Here is a 26651-nt window from a genome sequence, read left to right as displayed (position 1 = left end):
TTATTAAAATGTATGTAGATAGACCAACTTTAGGGTAGAACAACGTCTGACGGGTCTGCTAGTACATATATATAAAAAAGTGAGCGTCGTTATCATCCGATTTCGCTCATTTTCAATACCAATCTACTGATTCCAGGTAAGCTCGTGTACCAAATTTGGTGAAGATATCTCAATATTTACTCAAGTTATGGTGTTAACGGACAGACGGACGGACATGGCTCAATCAAATTTTTTTTCGATACTGATGATTTTGATATATGGAAATCTATATCCATCGCGATTCCTCTATATAGCTTCACAACTAAAGGTTATCCAATCAAAATTATAATACCCTGTTTACAAGTACTGCTGGGTGTAATAAAAACGTGCCAGTAAAACTTTTATATTTATCTGTGTGTATTCCGTTTTTACATTCAATATGAAAATGTCATGGCTTTTTTCACCTCTCACGCGCCTTTTAAGTGAAGTGCAAATGGCAAAACGATTGAATACGGTAAAAACACTACTTTTTTCATACGAAAAGCTCCGGTTTTTCTATCATAATATCATTCCACCCTTTTTGGCCCATTTCATGTGCATGTATTGGCGAAAAATTGCGAAATATGAATGTACGCTGACTGCTAGTAGATTGAGAAAAAAATCACAATAACAATAATAATATCGCCCATCAAAATAGTAGGCCATACATACGTTGGTTTGTATTTGTATATTTATTGAAAAGAGTTTCAATCTTTATTTGTGGAGTAGTGGCGCCTACTGCATTTTTGTTAATATACACTGTGGCTTTATTGCTATATGCAATATTTTAGCATTCGATTATGTTGATAATAACAGTTATGAAAAAAGGGTATGTTTATGAAGTTAAAAAGTGTGAGGATTAGAGTTAGAAGTCGATAAGCTTGCGATTATGTAGTATTTGTAATTTATGCTACGTATGTAATTTTAAATCAAGTTGCGTAGGAGCGTAGGGTGACGTAAAGTCAATTGAGGGGATGTGTGGAGCATGGTATAAGTCGAGTTACACCGTTTTTCCATAAATCAACTAAATAAAAAGAGCACGATTATATACACATACCATATTAATCTTAGAAAATAATAGTGATATTTAACAAATATATTAGCTTCATTTATGGAAAAATGGTATAACTCTCTAATAAAAGTTTGCAGTAGTGAATCATCTAAATGGTATGAAAATATATTCAATGTCGTAGACCAGAAAGAACTGAAAAATAAAAGAATTGAAGTGGTTTAAAAACCAATGAGCAGACAGAGACCTCCATTGTTAAAAAAAGAAAAAGTTTAAAAATGAAAAAAATAAAAGTAGTAAAAAAAAAATTGCTAAAAATAACAAACGGAAATAACAAATAGTTATAAGCACATCTCAATAATAGAATATAATGTATTTAACAATGGTTATTAATGTATCTACTATTTTGTTTAATAAAGTACCTCAATCAAAATATTTGATATTCGATCTATGGAATAACGGTATAACTCAAAAAAAAGAAATCATCCATTTTCTAATAAAATTATGTATATATAAAATTTGTTACTTTCTCTTATCAAAGAATCATACTATCTAAATCGTACCAAGTAAGATTATTATAAATTTTTTTTTACCTGCATTGTTAAGTTTTTTTCACACCCGGGATTGCTTACACTCTAACACACTTTTAGATTCTGTGCTATGGGAGATTGTTGCCTAATTGCTACTTAGCTGGTTAAGCTATTCTCTTCCAGCGTTTCTACTGCTTTGTTTACGGCTAATAATTCCGCTTGGAAAACGCTACAGTGATCTGGCAGGTTGTAGGATCTGTTTATTTCCGGCTCATCACGGTATACCGCAGACCCTACTCCTTCCACTACTTTGGAAACATATGTATATACATGTATCGCCTCGTCCGCCATTTGTGCACCCTTGCGCCAACCATACACCTCTACTGTGGCTTTAAGAGCCCCATCGAAATTCAGATAGGGAGTCAGGTAGTCTGTTCTGTAATTGATGAGACTATACTACTATGACCGTATAGTCTACGCTCAAGCTGCCCGAAGGAACTGAGCCTCATTGCAGTTGTTAACGTTATGTTCCTTGCCACCAGTTCTACAGGTGGAATGTGCAGAATGGCATACATTCCGCCAATTTTTTGAGGTAGGTTCTTTTTTTGTGTGGCTTTCCACCAAATAAGAACTCCGCAGTATAGAAAGGGGTTTACAATCGCTGAAAATACCCAGTGAGAAAGGGTACACCCCAGCATTCTTTTACATGCATAAAGTGCCATCGAGGCCTTCTTCACCCTTTCCTCCACGTTGTGCTTCAACGACAACTTACTGGGGTAAGACTAAAAATGCGATCGGAATACATAAAAAGAAGCCCTGCAGAAGAAAATATTATCTAGACTTATAGTTAATAGGTTCTTCTTATCATACAAAGGACCTCATCGGACTAGTTTTTTACCCAATTTTTCACTAAAATGGGAACAAAATGAAAAAAAAAAAAAACGGAGCACCGTGTTCGAAACTATTAAACAAGAAAGAATTCATTCTTTCATTAACTGCACAAAAGTATTGAGAAAACTAATAAACGTACCTGTCAATAGTGGTTAAAATTATCATACCCGGAGGTGCGAAACAAAGTATATAGCCACTCGAGAAAAACCCGTTGAACTTATGACCATTTCGGAAAGGCAGAATGGTTATAATGTCAATATGGTTGACATTGTAACCATTTCAAATTTGATGCTGTGACCATTACATATGGCCATTCGAAGTGGTCATAAGGTGGACTGGCGTTATGGCCGTAGAACATATGTCACCTCACCTAGACTATTACCGGTTTAAATGCTATGCGGCTTGGGTATTTTGTATGTTGGTTTGGTGGAAGGAGTAAATGCTTTATGCGATGACTGGCGTTTATTGGACTCCCTTTTTTGGTCTCCTTTCTTTTTTTGAAGGACTCTATTCACTAAAACTTAACCACCCATTGGCTCGCCCATAGATGTAGCTCTTGTACGAATGCACACTACGTGAGCCCCACGTATCTGCGTGCGTTATCCCATCTGTTACTTCCGCAGGTAATGTTGTTTATGAAACTGTTGCTGATAGGTGACCAAGAGTATCTTCTACAGTCTTTTGCATCCAAAGAAGGTGTGCGGTACGTAAAATATATTTCCACAGTATATGCAGTTTGGGATTACAACCTTTACCAGTTTATGGAGATATTTATGGTAAGCTAAAGCAATTTTCTCTGTATTCAATCGAGGTGAGAGCAGTTCGAACCTGCCAGTGTTTCGTTGTATCTGCTCCTAATTTCTGTACCGTCTTAGAGCACAGAACCTGAGGTTAATACGAGCTAAAATGTATATGGCTTTGGGCTACCTATATTTGCTGTTAATCTACTCAGAGACGATAGAGTTGTTGGTGTTGTTGTAGCAGTCATTACACTGGAATGACAGCCCTTTATCCGGGCAAAATCCCGAGTCGCTCCGGTACATAGAACCGGCTGCCGGAATGAATTCTAAAGAGACGGTAGAGTGTGTGCAATATGTAAGGTTAGAATTAACTCGCCGGTAAATAAGGACCTTTCATACACTGAATGTGTTCATAGTGTTAGCAGAAGTTGTTTGACGACGAAACCGAAAACTCTAATTAGGTGCCAGGACTTATGTTATAAAATAACTCAATGTTCCTAGCAAATACGAGAAGTTTTCTAGTACCTAGCTTAATAGCTGCATTGAGATCTGGCAACTCTGCCCCCTATAGGAGCTTTAATCTTGACTTCGTTTAATGCTGCAGCCCGCATCTCTTACATCTGCTGTTACTGCAGAGGCATAATGTATTAGGATGTGACTCCAGAACGATGTCTACAATTGATTCACCGAAGACTGCGCCCTCCTTTGCCTTCTTGTTAACTTCTATCTCTTCATAACCGTGAACCCATTAGAGATGTATGGTAAGGTCTGAACGATATCTTCACAATGCTTGTTTGCATTCCAGGACACTTTTTATGAAGAACTTTGTGAGATTATTGCCTTAATGACCGCCGGACAATCAGTATATATACATACATTATATTTACGCGGCTGAAACTTAAGCACGCTCCAAATTTCCGCCTGAAGCACATTAAAGTAATATATCAGCCTAAAGAATCTTTCGAAGCTCAGGATCGAGACCAAGTAGTATGTTCGCCCTATATCAGTTGTCGATATAAAGCTATGGCCATACGGCCTGCACTTAAGGTGTCATCCTAGCATTTTCTTAGATGCATACAGTACCGCGAAGGCGTTCTTCGCTCTCTCATACACATGGACCTTCCACGTCAACTTACTATCTTGAATAACTCTTAGATATTTTGTGCTATATTTGTCTTGTCACCCTTTCCATCTTGAGCCAAGTCCAATTCGGCACTTTATACTTTATAGTAAATGATACTAGATCGGTGTTTCCGCGTTGGCGATCAATCCGACTCCAGATACCCAGGTATTACATTTTGAAGCGCCTGACCCCTCAGAGAGCTGATTGTTGGCAGACCCTATTGGGATGTGATCATTATGCAGATTAAAATTGAGTCAATTCAATTTGTTACGGCCTAATGTATATCAATCAAGTTGAGGCTGTCCATAACTGCGCGTTTGGAGATAAAGTTCTGGCAATGCTCAGGAAAACACCTAAGGTATACTCCCGGTGCTCCAGAGTTTTCTCTATGATCATGATCACCCTCTATAATGCAATATCTTCTGACCCGCCTTTAATGGTTAGCCCACACAAAATTGATTGAGCAGTTGGCTGAGTAAATATTTATCTCCTTTGAACTCGTTAAATAAACGTGTGGAAAACAGTATTAAGACCAGTTTCACACGATCAGCAAGCGGATACGCTAAACTCGCTTACTCTTGGAAATGTGGCAATTTAAAGATTTATTAAAATGCCAAAAGCGATTGCCAATGTAATTAAGTTACATGACTGTGGCATAGCCAATACAAAACATCCAATATTTACATAAGGACGTTATCATACAATATGTATGTGTGTATGTAGTGCTTGTATGTCTGTAGTGTTTTTGTATATAATAAAACGATAATGCAATTAATTATGCTCAGCGGACATTGAGCAAGGCAAAACAAAACACGAATGAAAATAAACTCCATTATATTTGCGGTTCAACATAAACATGATCGATAGCATTAGGAAGACGGCGATTAATTTAATAGCAGCATAGCAACAACTAAAATTGCCGCAAACCGCAAATAATTCAACTGTTTCACTTTATTTCAAATTGCAGTTTACTTAGCAACGTTTCGCACTACATTATGCACGTGGCATCCCCCTCGCAGACTGTCTATGTAAAAAAAACAAGTAAGGAAGGTTAAGTTCGGGTGTACCCGAACATTACATACTCAGTTGAGAGCTATGTTGACAACATAAGGGAAAATAACCATGTAGGAAAATGAACCGAGGGAAACCCTGGAATGTGTTTGTATGAAATGTGTATCAAATGAAAGGCATTAAAGAGTATTTTATGAGGGAGTGGACCATAGTTCTATAGGTGGACGCCATTTAGGGATATCGCCATAAAGGTGGATCAGGAATGACTCTAGAATTTGTTTGTACGATATGGGTATCAAATGAAAGGTGTTAATGAGTATTTTAAAAGGGAGTAATCCTTAGTTTTAGTTCCATAGGTGGACGCCGTTTCGAGATATCTCCATAAAGGTGGACCAGGGGTGCCCTAGAATTTGTTCTACAATATAGGTATCAAACGAAAGGTGTTAATGAGTATTTTAAAAGGGAGTGGGCCTTAGTTCTATAGGTGGACGCCGTCTCGAAATATCGCCATAAAGGTGGACCAGGGGTGGCTCTAGAATGTGTTTGTACGATATGGATATCACATTTAAGGTATTAATGAGAGCTTTAAAAGGGAGTGGTGGTAGTTGTATATGTGAAGGCGTCTTCCAGATATCGACTACAATGTGGACCAGGGTGACCCAGAACATCATCTGTTGGATACCGCTAATTTATTTATATATATAATACCTGCCAAGAGTTCAAGGGTTCTTTATTTCGCCCTGCAGAACTTTTTCATTTTCTTCAACTTAATATGGTAGGTGTCACAACCATTCTACAAAGTTTTTTCTAAAGTTATATTTCGGGTCAATAAACCAATCCAATTACCATGTTTCATCCCTCTTTTCGTATTTGGTATAGAATTATGGCATTTTTTTCATTTTTCGTAATTTTCGATATCGAAAAAGTGGGCGTGGTTACGGTCCGATTTCGTTAATTTTAAATAGCGATCTGAGATGAGTGCCCAGGAACCTACGTACCAAATTTCATCAAGATACCTCAAAATTTAATCAAGTTATCGTGTTAACGGCCATGCGGAAGGACAGACGGACGACTGTGTATAAAAACTGGGCGTGGCACCAACCGATTTCGCCCATTTTCACAGAAAACAGTTAACGTCATAAAATCTATGCCCCTACGAAATTTCAAAAGGATTGGTTAATTTTTGTTCGACTTATGGCGTTAAAAGTATCCTAGACAAATTAAATGAAAAAGGGCGGAGCCACGCCCATTTTGAAATTTTGTTTTATTTTTGTATTTTGTTGCACCATATCATTACTGGAGTTGAATGTTGACATAATTTACTTATATACTGTAAAGATATTAAATTTTTTGTTAAAATTTTACTTAAAAAATTTTTTTTTTTTAAAAGTGGGCGGGGTCCTTCTCCGATTTTGCTAATTTTTATTAAGCGTACATATAGTAATAGGAGTAACGTTCCTGCCAAACTTCATCATGATATCTTCAACGACTGCCAAATTACAGCTTGCAAAATTTTAAATTACCTTCTTTTAAAAGTGGGCGGTGCCACGCCCATTGTCCAAAATTTTACTAATTTTCTATTCTGCCTCATAAGTTCAACTCATCTACCAAGTTTCGTCGCTTTAGCTGTCTTTTGTAATGAATTATCGCACTTTTTCGGTTTTTCGAAATTTTCGATATCCAAAAAGTGGGCGTGGTTATAGTCCGATATCGTTAATTTTAAATAGCGATCTGAGATGAGTGCTCAGGAACCTACATACCAAATTTCATCAAGATACCTCAAAATTTACTCAAGTTATCGTGTTAACGGACGGACGGACGGACATGGCTCAATCACATTTTTTTCGATCCTGATTATTTTGATATATGGAAGTCTATATCTATCTCGATTCCTTTATATATGTACAACCAACCGTTATCCAATCAAACTTAATATACTCTGTGAGCTCTGCTCAACTGAGTATAAAAATGTAGAATGTAGTAAGATAGATAAAATAAAGCTGCGCGCATGCGAAATTAAATCGCACAATCAACAGCAACTACCAACAAGTTTTCCATAATCAACAGCAACTAACGACAAGTTTTCCACGTAGTTGGTCTATCGACAGTAAAAACATAGCTGCACATGCAACATGCCACATGCAATCAAAAGTAGCACCAACAAGTTCACAACTATAATAGCCGTTGCCATCACTGTTTCATGGCCAAGTTAACAGGCGCACAAGAACTTCAGTACAACGAACAGCTGTCGCAAAGAAGCGCACGTTGTTGTTATTTCACTGCTGATGCTAGTTTCTAAAAGAATGTTGCATGCAACGAGTTTTTTTATAATATAGCTAGACAATGAGGTAAGAGAAACCCATCAACATCATCAGTGTGATCAGCAGCAGCAGCAAGCACAACATTGGTGGTGATTTTGGGGGCTTCGGCTTTAGCGGTAAGAGGCAATTACAACAACATGTTGCTAAGCATCATTATCATCAAATGCAACAACAGCTAGTTAGTTGAAATAGCAACAACATGTAATTCTACTATTACCGGTCGTCGAAAGTGGCCTTTGCTGGCTAGGACGCTGCTGTAGCTTTGCTTATTAACTCCTAGTAGTTGATGACGATAGTCGGTATCGATAGCGGCATCATACTAACATTGGCGGGCACATACAAACAGCGTTTGCCAGAAAATGGAGTGAAAAATCAAATTTTTTTAGAGAAAATATTTTCAATTGAATACTGAGAGAGTCTTATACTAGGTTCAAACACACACCAAATTGGCAATTTATACTCTTTGGGCAATTTATTACGCAATTTGTCATATAATAAATTGTAATAATAAATTGCCAATTTAAAAAAAATTGCGTAATAAATTGTTTCAACCTGCAAATGCAACATTGTAAAGTGTGTTTATTGAGTATATTTAAACGTCACTTACGCATGGCTGAACTATATGGTTGGCTCATTTCATCAGCTGATTTTATGTCTTTCATTTCACTGGAGTAGGGACTGTCAAAAGAAGATGGCAAAATCAAAATGAAAACAAAACACTGAACACATTTTCTTACAACACACAAAAATTTCAAAGTTTTATGTTTTCATTCCATTCTATTCACCTAATACCAACACGCACATTTTGACAGTCTCAACAAAGATATGTTGTTACTGTAGAGATGAGCCAACCAGCTATCAAATTACTATTGTGCAAGCTAAATAGAGTTGTATGAACACCACTCAATTTAAATCGAAATAGCCTCAATTTATTTTTCTGTTTGAACATAGTATTATGTATATAGAAAGTCGTCGATAGCCAGGTTCTAAGGATGAGTGATTTTCTAAGCGCTTGAACCAGGGCGGAAACTGTTATTCCTTTTATAATATAATTCCTTGAAAAACTATTAATTTTGGACTTTTAATATATTTGGATCAAGATAAAAATTATTTTCGGATTTTTATTACCTGAGTTCGATATAACTAGTTAAACTCGGACTTTTAAAAATAAAAGTCCGGTAATAAAAGTTAAAACCGGACTTTTATTTTTTAAGGCCAAAATAAAAGTCCGGCTTGATAACAAAGAAACGGCTTATCCGAATTAAAAAAATTCTTTTATTGGATTTTAAAGAGTTTTTGGAATTTTTAGAAATCTTTCGTTAGAATAAACAGTTAAAAAATCATAAATTTCGAAGATATAGCAACGCTACTAGCAAGATCGCATTGAGATCGCCATAATTGAACTCTTCAAGTGCGTTTTGCAATCTGTTTTATTACTCAAGCCGACAAGAGTTTGGCCAACGGGCTACTGCGGCGGATGTATGATTGGCTGCTTTTATGTACATACTTATATTTGAGTTCAGGAAGTTTGTTGTAATTGTCATTATTTGTTGTTTCGCTTGTCAGTCGATTATGACAGTTGCAGCAGCATCAAAAACTGTCTATGTGAGCCATCATCATCACAAGCGATCGTTGAAAAAAACTTGATTGAAGTTGTTGATATGCTTCAATGCAACCGAACTTGATACACAATGAATTAACCAAAGGAAGTGCAACTAAAGGCCTGTCAGATGAGAAAATGACTAACCACAGCACGCACTTTAACGGTCTTGACAATGAGATCAAATATATAGAGACATACAAAAAAAAAAAAAAAATTATCCATAATATTAACAACGCGGCTTTCAACGAATAATTTTGAAGTGGCTGTTACAAATGCCGTCACAAAGCCAACTTAAGCGTTGAAAATTTAATGAAGAAGAATTTCTGAGTACCTACTTAAGTACGTCAAACAGATTAGTGAAGGGCGTAACGCATAAAAACGAGAAAATAATGCAAGTGCTTGTAATCGTAATATTGAGGCTCATCAGTGGATAAGGTGACTTAGAAAATACTCAAGCCAAAGCATACATTTATAAGAGGTGAATAAAATCCCGATCCGGTCTCCTTTAAGAATAATATGGCGAATATGGCGTCTTTATCCTCTCACTCACGATTTCTTCTTTGTTTCCATTGGAAGATGGTTTACGCGAAGGCTTAGCGTTTCACAATTTCTTGGTGTCATAACTTAAGTAAAAGTAAAAAATGCAGACCTATGTAGATATTTGTATTATTTTATACTCACCGATTTGGAAGTGTTGCAATCAATGTTTAATGAACTTTGCGATTGTCTAAGGACTTAAACATAGCTTGGCCTGGCCCTCTGGGTACTATGCGAAGGGATTAGAACTTCTAACTGGTACACGAATCAAAACCTTCATTTTAGGAAGAGTACACTGCAATAAGGAAAGAAAAAAATTATATTTATAATACCTCGCATTTATTAAATAGTAAAATTAAAACATAAAAAAAAGAAATAAATACTTGGGGCGATTGACCTCGGAGGAGATTTCGACGAACTTCTCTTACAATTTTCGTCATGCTCCTTGGGGTACTAGTCCCAAAGGACTCCAAAAACTGCACTAAATAAAAATTAAAATATTCCCGAAATTATGATTTATACGGGTGGTTCCAGCACAGAAATAATTCTGAAATAATAGAGAGATATACGTGACATTATGACGAAATAAACCCACAAATATCCTCTAAAGAATCACAAACACAGCTTCAAAATTATCCGGGCATAGACCCGAAACGATAACGAAAAATGTTCATACTTATCTTGAAGACAATCTCGAAATGAACCTGAGTATAGCTATAGAATTAGAACCGTTAATAATGCCGAAATTATCTGTGAATGGATCCTCAATGATACTGCTAAAAACATCCGTAGCCTTAATTATAATAGTAAAATTTCAAAAAAATAGCGATAATAATACCGAAATTATTTTGAAAACAATACCGAAATCATCCGCAGATAGTAGCCAAATTTTTCTAAAAAAGTTCAGTAGTTTCACCGAAAAGGCTCCGCACAAAGTCCAAGTACTCCGGAAACGAATGTTTAAAGCTAACTAGAGCTCTTCTAGCGGTTGTAGTTAGAACACAACAGAAGTAACAACGATAAACAAATAATTTCGAGCTCTTTGTGAGGAGCCTCAGCGGCTTCTAATCTGTAGCAACTGACTCCGACTGGTATTGTTTTATTAGCGGCTTATTATCTATTGCGAACTATTATCGTTGAGTTATCGCCGGGTTATATGCTGCTTATTGCATTCTAACGGGCTTGTTATAGATGGGTTACAGATTTTAAATCGATTTGTATATAAAGTTGAACCGGTTTCTGTTTCATATTAAATCGAGATAAGAAATCCATAACTCTTCGTTACCAAATCGATAACTTTTATAACATATTTATAACTTCTCGATAGTAAAACGATAGCTTTTTGAAAACCAGTACATACATTTTTGAGAACATATCGATAGTTTTTCGTTTAAAAATATGACTTTTCGACGACAAATTCATAACTTTTTGATAAATATTCGACACTTTCGATAATAAATTGAACAATTTTGATAACTTCGCACACACGAAGTGGACAGATGCCACTGCTGGCTTCCACAATTACTTACTGAGCCCTTGATGTATGTGATCTAGATAACAAATATTATTAGCTTGGGTGAAATAAACTCAGATTTACATAAATTTAGGAAACATATTCCCATGTAGTAGGGTAGGGGCTTACCGAATATTGCATAAATCTTTCCTTATATGACCCTAATTTACTTAAAAACAGTAGCCTAGATCAAAAGATCAAAGAACTTAGACACATAATGATTAAAAAATGATTAGAAAGTAACTGTGTAGAAGTACGTGGAACTACCTTAAACCCAACAAACACTGAAAATAGATTAGAAAACTACCGCTGTTCTCGAATCTCTAATGTTAGAGGACGACTCGAGAAACATAGCATACTTCAGGATGCAGGCCTGATGCCTCCATTTTCAAACAAATATAGTCAGAAGTCTTTTGTAACAATACCTAAAGAGCCAAGCCCATTCCGAAATGATAAGGCTAGGTGGCAACACTATCTACGGGGCTGGCCACGCATGAAGAGTATGAATCAGTGTGTTCTCGAACATATTTTTTAATACTGCAAGTAATCTAAGTTGTTGTTGACTAATTCTGACTGTTCGAAAAAACATTGCTGATGATAACACTTGAAACACCATTTCTTTCATCTTTATGGCAGAAATTGGTGAACGATTTCAGTGAATTAAAATTCCGGCCGGAGAAGGATGAGAACAGCTCTGGATATAAGTATGTAAGGGACAGTGTACATAAATACTTCTTATTTCATACAGTATTTTTACTTGTACAGTGAGCAAATTAGTACCCTCTATCTAAGCATTTTTTTTTGTTGTGAAGGCTTTCAACCATTCTTTGCCGCTGTCGCACTTTGTTATTGAAATCATATTTATGCGGTTAGCGTGTAATAAATTGTGTGTAAACAAAAACTAAAGGCAACGAAAAAAATCGTAATCAGGCGTAACAAGACGAAAGAAATGCGGTTGCGTCAATAACTAAAAAACAATTGAGAAAGAGGCCAATCCAGTTCAGCTATCAAAAACAATGGCTATCATAGGTTTATTTCTGACAGCAACAAATAAGTTGGTATGTATGTCTGTAATGAACATTATTCCATTAACTAAATAAATTAAAAAAATAAAAGGCATTTCATCAAAGTCAAGCGCAAAGTCAAACATGAAAGCGTGCAGCAAATAATTGTTGTCGGCCGGTTGGTCGGACGAATAGTGCCATGGCTCGCTTGATTGGATACGCAATGTTTGACGTATAAAATTTGCCGAAGACACGAGCTTCTTGCAATTATCTTTAGTTGTGGCTATTTATCATTAAAAGTTCGTCAACAAATGAACAAATAACGCAATAAAAATAGTAACAGTAATAGTTAATAGTAATAGTAGTGTGGGGTGATATAAGGCCAACGAACATTAGGGCAATTGACCTTATTAGCATTAAAAGTAATTATTTGAGATTTAATTCATATGGTCATAATTTCAATTGATCTTGTGGCCGTTTGAATTAGTCTCAATTTAAATCGCACATTTCTGTAACAGGACGACGGTGATGGTTTACCCTTATTTAAAGATTCTATGATGTGCTTTTTAAATGAACTGCAGCCAGGGGATACATTCGGCCTTCTCGCTACCGGGACGACTCGCGAAATACCGGGCAAAGGTCGCTGCTGTGGTTAACGGTTATTCTTTCCCAGATTTAACCATAGACCGCTAACCTCGACTTCTGGGGAAGGTGTCCTTAGTACTGGAGATACCTTTGCGAACGGTTCTTATTCCCCATAATTATCAAAAGACCGTTAGCCCTACCTTCTCGAGCAGCTGTTCGTAGACCGAGTTTATAAAGAAGATAAGGACTGGAGTCAGATGAGTCTGGAATAGGAAGTAAGCGGAAACTTAATTAGCGGAGTGAGCTAGTGATGGGCGAATCTAAATGAAGGATACGAGTGGAGAGGGTTACGAAGTGCAGATATCTGCCCCTAGTACTGGGCTGCATCAAAAATTATTCGTCGGTTTGGAACCGTCGTTGTTCCAGCTTATCGGCAGAGTTAGCGCTTGATATATGCCATCGAGGCAGTGGTAATAGATCCAAGGCAGTTCGCTGATAAGCATTCTGTTATTGGAAGTGCTAAGATATTCGGTAACTGATAGTAGCAATCACTTTACCCGAACAGTGAAAATCTGTAAAAAAGGGGGCTTCTAAGCGTCACTATCAAATCGCATGGAACACACCGATTAAACCATTTCCACCCTTCGAGTCAGGTGAGTGGAACTATCGGTCATAGGTTGTCACGATATCGCTACCTTGAAATAGTTAGAGCGATTTTTACCAAACCTTAAGGATTAAAACACAAGCCCACCTAAAGAAGTGAATAAGGTGCAGAATCCATGATAGGAAAGGGCAAGATTAAGAATGCACTGCTGCTTCTGCGTGTCTCAGAATCAGAATATACCAACACTTCGCCCATTTTAGCTTGCTAAGGCTGGTCAGCACTACATCCCATTTCTACCATGGATCCTAAAACTGTTTAAATAAATGGGTAAAAAAGTTATTTTTAGTCTTAGAGTTTTTATTTTGTAAGTTGGTTAGCTCTCTATAGTTTTCATTTTCTCAATCCTTATAACTGGCGTAAGAATGGGGTGCTTACATTACTACGCAAATTCTCGAAGCACGGGGATAGGTTGGTAATATTAAAATAAATAAACTTGCCTGGATTTCTAAAACCTCATAGGTTGGGGGATTGACTAGCTAGAATTCGTAGTGTAAAAGCGTGCCAAGCTTAGCTTAGAATCCCGATTTGACTTCCTACCTTAAATAGGATGATATCGCCGTGTATTCGCGATGCCTGCAGTTTTAAGTAGGTTTATATTTGATCACTTCATTTTTTATTATGAATGACACTTTGTTTATCGAATGCTTTTGTTTCCATATTATCGGATGCCCAATATTTATAGAGCAATACCTTAACAGTTTCGACACTCTACACTCCATATTCGGAGTATTTTCACAACTGCAACAACAATTCAGTGTGGTCAGCGTATAATACACACAAATTGATATCTGACGGAAATGAAATTTTGTTAATTTCATATTGCTGTCATTCAGTAGTAAATGTCAGTTTGAACTGACAACCGCAGACTGTACACATATACATACATATAAACGATGTACGTGCCCAAGTAACTTCCAAACATCTCCCATGAGTCCACGTCATATTTACAAACAATGTGGAAAATTTCAGGATAAAAGGAATCGAAGAAGTTAAAAAATGTTAACAAGTCATGCTGGCAATTAATTCATGGTTAACAAATTTATATACAACGAAGAGAAATTAACTTGATATTAACTTCAATTTAAAGAGAACGCGGACCTGTACTGTTAGTTAGTGTTTCGGTGGGGAAGGTACACATTAAATATGCATATTGTAACGAATTTAGAGAAATTCCTCTTACTTGAAACCTTCTGCTAACGTTCGAATCGATAAACTGTTGAATAAATAACTCCAATATTCAGTAATGCAAAATGGTCTTTTTTAGACTACTTTGAGAGTACTTCACAATAACTCTTACTACACAACCAATAGCGTGCTTAAATCAAAACTGATTCGTCATGCCTCAGCTTGCGCTGCTTTTATACTCTCGGTTTCCTCGTTCACCCATTTCTCCTAAGGTCTAGTAATTTCGTGAACTTCATGCTTGGTTACCCCATATACATGTATATTTGTAGTTTGTAGCTACATGCGAGTGTATATGTGAGTACTAAGTCGGCTGATGATGACATGCGGTTGTGAGTATCTCTCCGCTGCCTTGTATGCATGTGTGTAAATGATGATTTATTTGTTTATATACATACGAGTGGCTGCTTAGTATCGGCTTAGTGATGCTAAAATTCGTCACAATATATTATAAAATTTTGGGTATGTGACGTCGACGAATATGCATGTCGTAGTGTATATATACTGCGTGTATCCTTCTATATATATAAATACCTACTATATATAAAATAATAACCCCAATCTTCATTAAAGATATAACAGGCATGAGTACCAAGTACTCGTGAATACTCCGATGAAGAATTAGTAACACTTCGATAACAAAACCGATAGCTTTTAGATAACATATCAATAAATTTTCCAAAAATAATCTATAACTCAACGAAAAAGTATTGATACACATTTCGAAAACAAACTGGTATCCTTTCGATATTACTTATATTATACTTACCTTCTTACTTAATTGGCGCTTTATCGTTTAAACGGTTATGGCCGTCCAACAAGGTGCGCTAGTCGCTTCTTCGCTCTGTTAACTGGCGCCAATTGGTCACATTAAGGGAATTTATATCGTTTAACATGGCCTAGCCAGCGTAGCCGTTCCGATAACTAACACATAATTCTTCGATACAAAATCGGTAGCTCATTGATAAATATTATTATCGATTGTCGACACCTATGAACAACAACTATTGATGACAAACCATGAGCATTTTGATAACCAATTTATACCTCGCCGTCCACTTAGGTTAATACATCGGTTTTGACTTTTGATCTTTTTACTTTCGTCTCTAATCTTTGCTTTGGTCTCCATTTTGGGATTAAGCAGGGTATTTTTCGGGCTATTTCTATTTTACTTCAAGGTCTACTTAGGGACCGGTTTCGGATTGTTTGAGAGACCTTTTCGGGGTACTACAATATTTTTTATTACCGTTTCGGAAATGTTTCCGAGATTAATTTCTTGACTATTTTGGACCGTTTGCTCTTTGAGAATATTGAAAGAATTGCTAATCATCCCATATATCTGCATTAACTCGAAAATGTTTCCAGAACTAATTCAAAACTATTTACTTTTTTAAAAAATCCATTATATCCTCCCTTCTATCTCCTACGGTTTACCTGGAGACCATTTCACGATTGTTTGCGTTATATTTTCGGGCCTGTTTCAATATTATTTTCTGAGCTGTCTCCCAACTACAATCAGGATCATAGTGGGGCTATATCGCAATAATTTTATTTTGTATTTAACTCGTGTGGACTGGGTCGCGGCCCCGGATATAGGCTGGTGTGTTTCTAAATGTGTTTCGGATAGTCATGCCAAGGATGTATCGACTAAGGTCTAATGATGGACTGTCTGAGCTATGCTTAAAGCGTGATCATAGCGCAGCAAATAAAACGCCCAAATAAGGAATACGCTTCGACACCCGTATTTGGAATCATAGGAAAGGGATGTTCACCACTGATTTGGAAGCGATAGTGAAGGAATATTTGGGCATAGTGAAACGGATGTAGCTGGCGTAATTTGTAATGCAACTGCCAAAAGCGCCTAGGTAGTTAAACGGCAATTATGATAATGATCCCTTAAGCCCTACCAGATTCCCTGCATTAGTAAGGGTACATCTCTTTTCGCTATCCATTTACATTCTAGGGTTGTATGTAGAGTATGTAGTACCTACGTATGTGAAAATATAGGTGGTGCAGTGAAGTGACTCGGGCTCCGATAACAAATACTTTGAGTGCCACACATATATGTACATGCAGTTAATTTGGTTTGATGCCGTACATTACATAAGATTATTTTTTTATACTGACAAAGATTTTTACATTCTTCTATATTGTTTTTCTATTACGGACATTCCAATAAAACTAATTGAATTGCAATTTTGTGGCATGTACAAAGAGAAAAGCTAAATGGATTTTTACAATTTTATTTATTTGCCAGGATTACACGGTTTGCTAACTAAGTATTTACTATCTTTCAAAAGCACTTACATTCCTTCAAGCGTGTTAACATAAGCATGTATGTGTGTGTGTGTGCGTGTGTTTATTTATAAGTGAACATTTATAAATGCGCTTACATCCATATATAAGTATGTATGCGTATTCTAGAAATACCAGCAATAAAATTGCTAATGCGCTAAGTGCACGCCAACGATCCCTTACAAATAACAGAGAAAATGCAAACTCGCCCATTTAAACACACAAACACCCACTCACCCATACACCCACACGCTACTCATTTAATAAATGCGCGTGCTCACTCAGCCATTAAGTCATTTGTTGTTTGCACTGAAAATTTTCGTACAAAAGCTTTTTGAAAAAAAAAAAAAAAATGCAGATATAGCGATTTTCATTATAAAACGATGTAGTGGTTCCTCTACTCACACGTAAGTACTTTCGCTGATTACCAAACTATCCATGCTAAAGGATTTTTTTTTGAATTTTTATGCACTTGTTCTATTTTAAGTTCGTCGATATACTCTGTTTGCTTGAATGAGGTTGTGAGTAACTACTAGCAGCTACTTTTGATGCTATTATTACAATTTTGTTGAATTATGTGTAGTTTTTGTTTTTTTTTTTACAAATTTTGAGCTGATGCTTATTCGTGTACTTCAGTCTGGAAGTAACCCGCTAAATGAAATGCAATTAAATCCTGTTACACTGCGAAAAATAAATGTTCATTGTTCTCTTTTACCGATGAAAAGTTGAAAATGCTACAACCCCAGGAAAAAAATCTCGTTAATTCGTTTAAAGCCCTACTTTGTTACGAAATCAAAAGCCCTTGAGATCTTGGCAGGAATACTGTTCATTTATTATTATTATTACATACATAAATAAATTAGATTCACCCCTGGTCCACCTTTATGGCGATATCTCGAAAAGGCGTCCACCATAGAACTAAGGATCACTCTCTTTTAAAATACTCATTACCACATTTCATTTGATACCCATATCGTACAAACACATTCCAGGGTTACCCTAGGTTCATTTCCCTACGTAGTGATTTTCCCTTATTTTGTCTCCAAAGCTCTCAGCTGAGTATGCAATGTTCGGTTACACCCGAACTTAGCCTTCCTTACTTGTTTTTATTTGTTATGATTAAGATTAGCGTGAGGAGGAGCATCATGTAAGGGTAGGATGGTTGAGAAGATTTTTAGGGGAAGGGGAAGTAAGGTAGAGAGTGAATATATAAGGGAAACTTTTTAAGATAGAAGGTCAGTGTTGGGACACAGTGGGTCATATGTATTAAAAAGAGATCAAGATGTGGGAATAAGAGAGGGAAAAGCTATAGATATGGCAGAGGGAAAAGAAAAGCCAGAGAGAAAATATAAAGTAGAAGAAACGTCATATTAACAGGGAGGAGGACAGTTGGTGAAAGCGATAGTGAGAAGGAATAAAAAAATAGAGATGGAGGGGAAGACGAGGGGTAAAAAGAAGATTAAAGTAAGGTAAAGAAAGTGAGAGGGATTGAGAGGAAAATGAATGAGATTCAAGAAGTACCGAAACCTCATCAATGTATTGCTAGCGCATTTTTTAATTTCTCCAACCCTATTGTCAACCCGAATTTCCAATAGTGAATCCTAGTAGTGTGGTTCTGGCGACCCCAAATTCCTAACAGACGAAGAGGGTTGCAGGACCCTGAATGTTCAACGTGACATTGTTGTAGAACTTTATTGGTGCTTTTATCCGGAACTTACTGGACCAATATCCGGCTAAAGACTACCAACATCGATAAAACTCCTCAAACTCTTTGTGAAGTCTTCTAATCACCAAAAGAAGAAGAAGGGAAATGAATGAAAGATTAAGAGGTTGACGTGTAAGGAGGAGAAAAAAATTACTGAAAAGGATGAAGGAGTGGAAGAAAAGAAACAGAGGAGAGTGGGGTAAAGAGAAGGGAGGAAGAGTGGAAGAGGAAGGGAACAAAGAGATGGAACGGGGTCAGGAAGATGCAAACAAAATGGAGGAGACTGGAAAGCGAATGTGGGAAAGAGAATGTAGGAAAATAAGCGAAGCGAAAAATTACTGGCAGTTAAAGAGAGCTAAAGGTGGAGGGAAAGGTGAAAAGAGAGGATATGGGGAAGAGAAAAAGGAGAAGAGAAAACGGGGAAAAAAACCGAAATGAAGAGGATAGGAATGAGATAGGGGTCAGAGATAGAGAGAGGCAAAGTAAGAGAACAACAAGTGTAAGCCTACAAAAAAAGGAAATTTTTATAACTTCTTCTGAAGACCTTTAAAGCTACATCTCATTAAATGCCAATATTTCGTGAAGAGCGAGTGGTAGTAACAGAATAACGTTTGCTGAGTATGCGAGCATTATTATAAATAAAACTTTTCAAAATATAGACTATTTTTTGCAGTGCAGTCCACACTATTAAATTTGTAATATGATGCTACAATTCTTCTTATGGTATGCCAAAAATTTTGATAATTACATTAATATGATGAGATGACTATACAAATTTGCTAACACAAGTAGGTAAATACGTACATATGTATGTGCGCACTCATACTACTTAGTAAAGTTACATCAATTTCAAAGTGTATAATTTGCAAAACACCTACTCGAACACATTTTAACGTATGCATGTATTAGTGTTGGCAAACTGAATTAGGCAAATATTTAACAATCCCGTTGAAAATATTCCACTTAGCTCAGCATTCTCAGCTTTATTGCGCGTTACACACGTATTTACATTTATTTACACATACGCTGTTAGATATGTAAATATTTAGATATAAGCGCGTACGGTACGGTGCGCCCACGGTATTAAACATCTGTGTGAAGTGAGCGGAAGTTAGCGAATTATTTTCCTATAAACATTGTAATTATTCATGAAAAAGTAGGAAGCCAACAACAAATCTACATATAACTAGGCAACATTTTTTACAGGGAATAACAAAACACAGTAAGAGTTACGTGCTAAATACCATGTATGTGTGTGCGTGGTAAATAAATTCTAGCTGCTAGCCGATTTAGAAGAATATTTTTGCAATTTAACGGTAAAACTCTTGCGTTTATTGAAAGCATTACATTTTTAATTATTTTTATTTGGTTTGAAAATCCGTGCATAATTATAGCATACAATTTATAAAATACAGCAGCGAACACAAAAACATCAGTCGCAACTTTTTATCAAGTTTCGTTAGTTAAATTCTGGTTTTTTATTTAATATTCGATAGCTTAAGAAAACACTTCTATGAGTTTTGGTAATGAAACTATGCAACCCTACCTCAAAAACAGTTTTGAAAAAATTCGAAACTTCGAGTAAATTTTCCGAATTTTTTGAGTACGCATTGATTTTCAACATTTTTTTTCCATGAGTGTTTGAGATTTTCTTCTCTATATGGAAGGAAATTTGTAATTCAAAAATCTTTAGATAAAAACTTTCGTAAAATTTTCTCCAAGTTTCGAATTTTTGGAAAACGTTTTTTGAGATTAGTTTGCATAGCTTGAGTTAAGAGATTTATAGAAATTTAAAAAAAAAAATAGTTTACGAAATTTGATAAAAATTCCTACTGCTATTGCCGTATTCGCTGCTGTACATACATTAAAATGTGAACATGTTCTTCGTCTATTTGGTTGTGGTTCTTGTAGCGATAAGGACACTCCCCGAAGGCCCTTATCGATGTTAATGGTCTTTTGCCGGATGCAGATCTGGTGTGTTCCGCTGCCAAGCACCATTAAGGCACCAGCACCACCATCTCGATAACGATATAGTATGACCACATGCAAACAATGTGTATGACCACAGCAATTTTGATATTGTTACGAATATTAGCAACACTAACGGGTACTGCCATCTCTAAGCCGATGCTAAACGGGTAGGAAATGGAACATATTGGACACATACCGCGTCGAGGGTGAAAGTATCGTCTTCGAAGTAGATAGAGACATTTTCTAATAAAGCCCAACTTAAGTTAAGACCTAGCAGCATATAGCTACCTGCTTAAAAAGTAGTTTGAAAGTGGAAAAAGAGGAGGCAGCTCTTCTCCAAGATATGGCGTATCTTAAGAAAATGATCGTTAATCGATTTATCTTGTTTTCATTGGAAAGCGGTTTAACGTGGCAGGTCCTAAGGCTAGCGCACAACACAGAAAAGGGATTTGGACCTTATTCGCTTTTTACGACAGGCATAACTAACGCGAGTTAAGTATGTACTTTCGATTTTAAATAAAACAATATACTTTATTTGTATCTATATGTACTTTAATGAATTCTAAACTGAAGTTCATATGCTTCAGTGTAATAGAAGACTAACTTATTTCTATGCTTAATCGTCTATTTATATGCTCTGGTTTCTTTTGTTTAGTGGCTGCTGATAATGTTCAAAAAAAGGATCTTGCTGATAATGTTTAAGTAGGAATCTTATCTATGCTTACAATGTTTTGGTTTCTGATAATGGTTAATAGATAGATAGACAATGTTTAAAGAGGACCATACTTTTTATGTAAACTACTGATTCTATATCATACATGGGATGATGTTATCGGTACAGTAGTGTATTTTCTGTTGCACTAACTCGCGGGTATAATCAGGCCCCCCTAACCAGCAGGGTGGGAAACTTCAAAGCAGCCTTTGACAGTGCTAAAAGAAGCTAATTGTCTGAATTTAAGTTCCTTGCAAACTTAATAAGGCTCTACCAAATGACCTTGAGCAACCCACCAGCTCCATAGGGATTGGCAAGGACTTCTCCGAGCCATTCGAAACCAAACGAGGCTAGGGGCAAGGCAGCAGAAAATAGTTCTAGCAGCAGAATTAAACCGCGATGGTATAATCTATTATAAGAGCGTACAGTTATTGTCGTATGCTGATGATATTGATTTAATTGGCCTGAAAAAACAAGCTGTGAGATGTGCGTTTTCTGGTTTAGATAAAAAAGCAAAAAAGCAGGTCTTGCGATAAATGACGATAATACAAAGTATTTGCTGTCATCTAAGAAAGTGTCGGCGCATTCGCGCCTTGGCAGACGAATATTAAAAGAAGGATCTCGTCTTTTTGGGAAGCAGCATAAACAGCAAAAATAATGGCAGCTCAGAAATCAAACGGAAAATAACTCTTGACAACAAGTGCTACCTTGGACTGGGTAGGCAATTTAAAAGTAAAGTTCTCTCTCGAAGCTTTACAAGTCGCTCATCATACTTGTCCTAGTTTATGGCTCGGAATCATGGACGGAGTCGAGAGATGAGATGAGAGAGGATCTTGGAGTGTTCGGGAGAAAATTTCTTCGGAAAACATATGGTCCTTAATGTAAAATATGAGCTTTACGCAAACATGACGATGGTGCTGCGAATAAATACCCAAATGATTCGCTTCACCATGTTATGCGAATGGACGAAGACACTCCGACCAAGAAAGTAATTAGTTCAACACTGCAGTTTAGAAGCAGAGGAAGGAAGAGACCTCCACTGAGTTGGGAGAAGCAGGTGGAGGAAGACTCGACTTCCTTTGGTGCCCCCAATTGGCGTCAGTTATCGCAAAACAGGGAAAGATAGCATGACTTGTTACCAAACAGCTAAGTTGCTTAGGCAGTTAAGTGCCAATTAATGATGCGTATAATTATCTGGGCCAATCATTTCGTTGAAGCTGCAAAGTACTTGCTGCTATCAAATAATGAATCGGCACATTCGCATTCGATATACATTCGAGACCGTGAAGGGCTTCGTCTACCTGACAACAAGCGCACGTTTAGACTGAGTATGTAATTCGAAAGTTAAGTCCTCTCGAAGTATAAAAATCAAGCTCTATAAATCTCTTATCATATTTGCTCTGATGTATGGCTGGGGATTATAGACGAAGTCGAGAGAAGATGAGATGGCTCTTGACGGAGACTTCCACTGAGTTGTCAGAAGCAAATGGAGGAAGACTTGAGTACTCCCATGTAAAAAAAAACAGCTTTTATGTTAGCTCTCAGAGTTGCAAAATTTCGAGGCAGCAATTAATCTCGGTCCCAGAAAACTGCTAGTATTTGCCAAGAGGACGGAGTTATTATATAACGTATGTCCTGGCACCTAATTGGTAACACTATGGACACATTCAGTCTATGTGAGGTCTTTATTGACCGGTCAGTTCAACCTAACCTATGTTAACTCTCACAGAGCAGGCGAGAGATTTACCAATCCTTTTATAAGCAGTAGGTAGATAAAGGAAATGTCAAAATTACTTTTCTACTATTATTTTTCACAAAAGAAATAATTAAGGATTATTTCTTGGGTATTTTCTTATAAAGTGGATACATAGCTTCCGTTAAATACAATCTCTGCATATTATATCTTCCGATATTGTATAAACCTTTAACAGCATTCGTCCCGAATCTGGTGCAACTAAACGATGACATTGTTTCGAAATTTATGAATTCATGACTATTCTGTGCCTTCTGCTATCGTTGGATTCGCTGAACTGTTGAATATATAATACAATACCATATCACTATGGTAGTAATACTTCACAATTAAATTACTCTGGTACATTACTTAACCCATTTTAAAATCAACTGATGCCTTATCACTCGTACTGCGCTGCTTTTATGTTCTCAGTTGGGTTCATTCACCCTTTTCTCCCAGCGTCTACACTTTTGGCGAACAGCCATCTCTAATAGTTGCTTAAATATTTCTCGCTTCTTTATTTTATAGCAGCTTATTTATTTCACGTTTTTATCTTCTATTCATATGTATATAAATGTATGATTAATAACCCTGCAAAATTCATTGGATCATGTGGTCCACTTGTGTCATACTGGAGTACATACCATTATACTCCACTGTAAAGCCCCAGTTACCAACGAACGTACGTACAAAAAACGTGTCAGCTGACATGACCTGTCTTATGAATGTGCAATGTAAACGAAAACTTACCGACGTTCAACGCACGTACCTACGTAGGCCGGAACGTAGATATCAAAACAATTTTGATTTTTTCCGTAAGAACGTATCAGCTGGAGTATCTACTCGCGATTTTTGCAGGGAACTTCTGCACTTTTAGCTGCTGCCCTGCAAAAATCGCGAGTACTCCATGTATGCATGTATGGAGTACCTGCTATGGACCAAGCGAGTGCTCCAAAATTAACCACAATTCATACAAAAAATATGTCCCAATTAACATTGCGATGTCCTAGGACTGCACCATATACTCCAGCTCCGCATTACATCAGAGTAATCCATGGAGTGCCCACAGTCCAATAAACATCGTGTAGTGATTACAATCGTTAAAAACGAGCAATGATCGGGTTACAATATGTTCGTGAGTTGGTCCATTGCTGCATTACAGTGTAGTATATTGGTAAGTACTCCAGTGGACCACATGATCCAACGATTTTTGCAGGTTTACATACACAAGCAAGTAGATTTATCCTTAATCTAATTGCATTTTTTCACTAAATATATCACTCAAATGTCTTGGATAAACTCAAAATGTGATTAATTTTTGTGCAATTAATTGTTTTCACTTTTGATATTTATCAAGATATCATTCACTGATTTTGATTTGGCTTTTTAACCTCATTAGTAGAATAATAAATTTTAATGATGTATAAATAAACAAAAAAAAAAATGAGTTGATTGAACCTGAAATAATATTTTTTCCATTTAAATAAACGATTAATTTTAATGTCAACTTGAGCACATAAATAAATAAATAACGACATAAACCTATAAAATAAAAAAAAATAAAAACTGTTCAATAACTTGAGCCATGAAAAACTGCGGGTGGTCAAATATGTCGAACTCGTAGCTATGTATTTGGACTGCATGTGAGTTGGATATTAAACTCAAATATGAAGGCATGCGGGTATGAAATGCTTATGTACTCACGTACATACATACTTATGAAGTCGAAGTAGGTTAAATGAGTTTTAACCAGTTGTGCATGCAGAAAAAAATCTTAAAAAAAAACCAATATAATTTGCTTTTCAAAAAAGAATTATTTTATATTTTTTTTTGAGATGCGTTTGTAGTAAAGGCATTCATACATATTAAGTATGTAATATAACAAATCGTGTTTCAAAGAATTTTTCAAAATTGAAATCAAATGAAAATGTTTTATGACAATAATAAAAACGAAAAGACATTTATTATGTTCTTTTAGTGTTTATTTACATTAAACATACATATATATACTCAAATCACATATGTACATATGCATGATCCATTGTTCAAACATATTATTTTTCCAAAGCAAACTCTCACTTGTCGAAAACTTGTCTAACTCGTTATTAGATTCAAGATAAAAAAAGTGTTTTTCGCTTCGAAATTGACACCAGCGTATTTCACTTTAATGTCGATCTGCTTAAATTCTTTTTACAAACTCAGTCTCATTTAATACAGTACAATAAAAAAAAAAAAAAAAAAAAAACAATGCATTCCAAACGTGCCTTTGTCGCACGAATCCTAAGGAAAATAAACATAAAACGTAAGACGATTACCGAGCAAATATTTACACCACTATAAACCAAATAATGTAAAAAAAAATTTTGAGATTAAAGTTGAATATGGCATAAAAACCAATACCACCATATATGTAAACGACCGAATCACATTATAAATACCAAAGAAAATTTTCAAGTCCCTGTAAGAAATTTAATGCTTTAAAATTTGTAACTATTTGAAGAATACAACTTATACTACACTCCTACTACACTCAGCTTATTTCGTTAAAATTTCCAGCATAGCTTCATGGACACCCAGAAAGTGTTCCTGTTAAGTTTTTTCGGAAACTGGATCTGAGACCGATCAATTATAGCCATATCCATAAACAACTTATTGCCATTTTTGTGTTTGCTTGTATTTGGTTTTTCGCAATTAAAATTATATTTTTCGGGAAAAAGCGGAAAATAAAATAGTTATGTCCCTCAAGAGATATTTGCAAGAAACGCGAAATGAGGCGTCGTTTAAGCTGTTTAAGGTTATGGCACCATTAATCGATCACATTGGAGACGGTTAAGGCGATGTCTAATAAAACTTTTGTGGCGCGTTGCATGACATTTAATTTTTGACAGCTAAGATAAATGCTGGTAATTAAACGCAACATGTATCATAAATGATATTTTTCAAGAAAAATCCACGCAAGTGAGCGAAATGCTTACGCGCATATGCGTTTGCGCCTAAATTTTGTATGAAGAGATAAGCGCTCACGCATATGCGTAAAAAAACACGAAGAAAGTTCGTTAACATATTTAGAAAGGGTGGCAGCATTATATTTTGGTTTTCAGAAACAAAGATAAATCTCTCCTCAAATTAATGGCAGGTTTTATACAGAAATAGAAAAATTTTACTCAATTCATAGAATATTTCTTCAATCTATAGAAATTTTTTTAGAAGTGTCTGAGTGTATAAAGAAAAAACCATATTTAGGATGCGACTGCATATATTGACGGATTATTGCTAAGATTATGCAGTACATAATTTACTTACTTAATTGGCACTTAACCGTTTAAACGGTTATGGCTGTCCAACAAGTCGCGCCAGTCGCTCCTTCTCTCTGCCAAACGACGCCAATTGGTCACACCCAGGGAGTTTAAATCGTTTTTCACCTGGTCCTTCCAACGGAGTGGGGGCCGCCCTCTACCTCTGCTTCATAATTCGCTGGACTATATTGATGTCTGCGAATAGC

General features: G+C 36.2%; 1 protein-coding gene across 4 annotated transcripts in view; it reads right to left on the bottom strand.

The window, feature by feature from the left end:
• The window catches only part of Egfrap (EGFR adaptor protein), a 146057-nt gene that overhangs the window by 76635 nt on the left and 42771 nt on the right, over positions 1-26651 (bottom strand). For all 4 annotated transcript variants that reach the window (XM_067792189.1, XM_067792193.1, XM_067792190.1 and 1 more), the window contains exon 3: positions 9928-10078. The gene's annotated coding sequence lies outside the window, so the exon portion shown is untranslated. The remainder of the gene's footprint in view (positions 1-9927; positions 10079-26651) is intronic.

The sequence above is a fragment of the Eurosta solidaginis genome, chromosome 5 (genome assembly GCF_040869045.1).
Source record: "Eurosta solidaginis isolate ZX-2024a chromosome 5, ASM4086904v1, whole genome shotgun sequence".
Taxonomy (NCBI): Eukaryota; Metazoa; Arthropoda; class Insecta; order Diptera; family Tephritidae; genus Eurosta; species Eurosta solidaginis.
The sequence above is the reverse complement of the archived record's forward strand: the minus strand, read 5'-3'. Positions and strand labels throughout refer to the sequence as shown.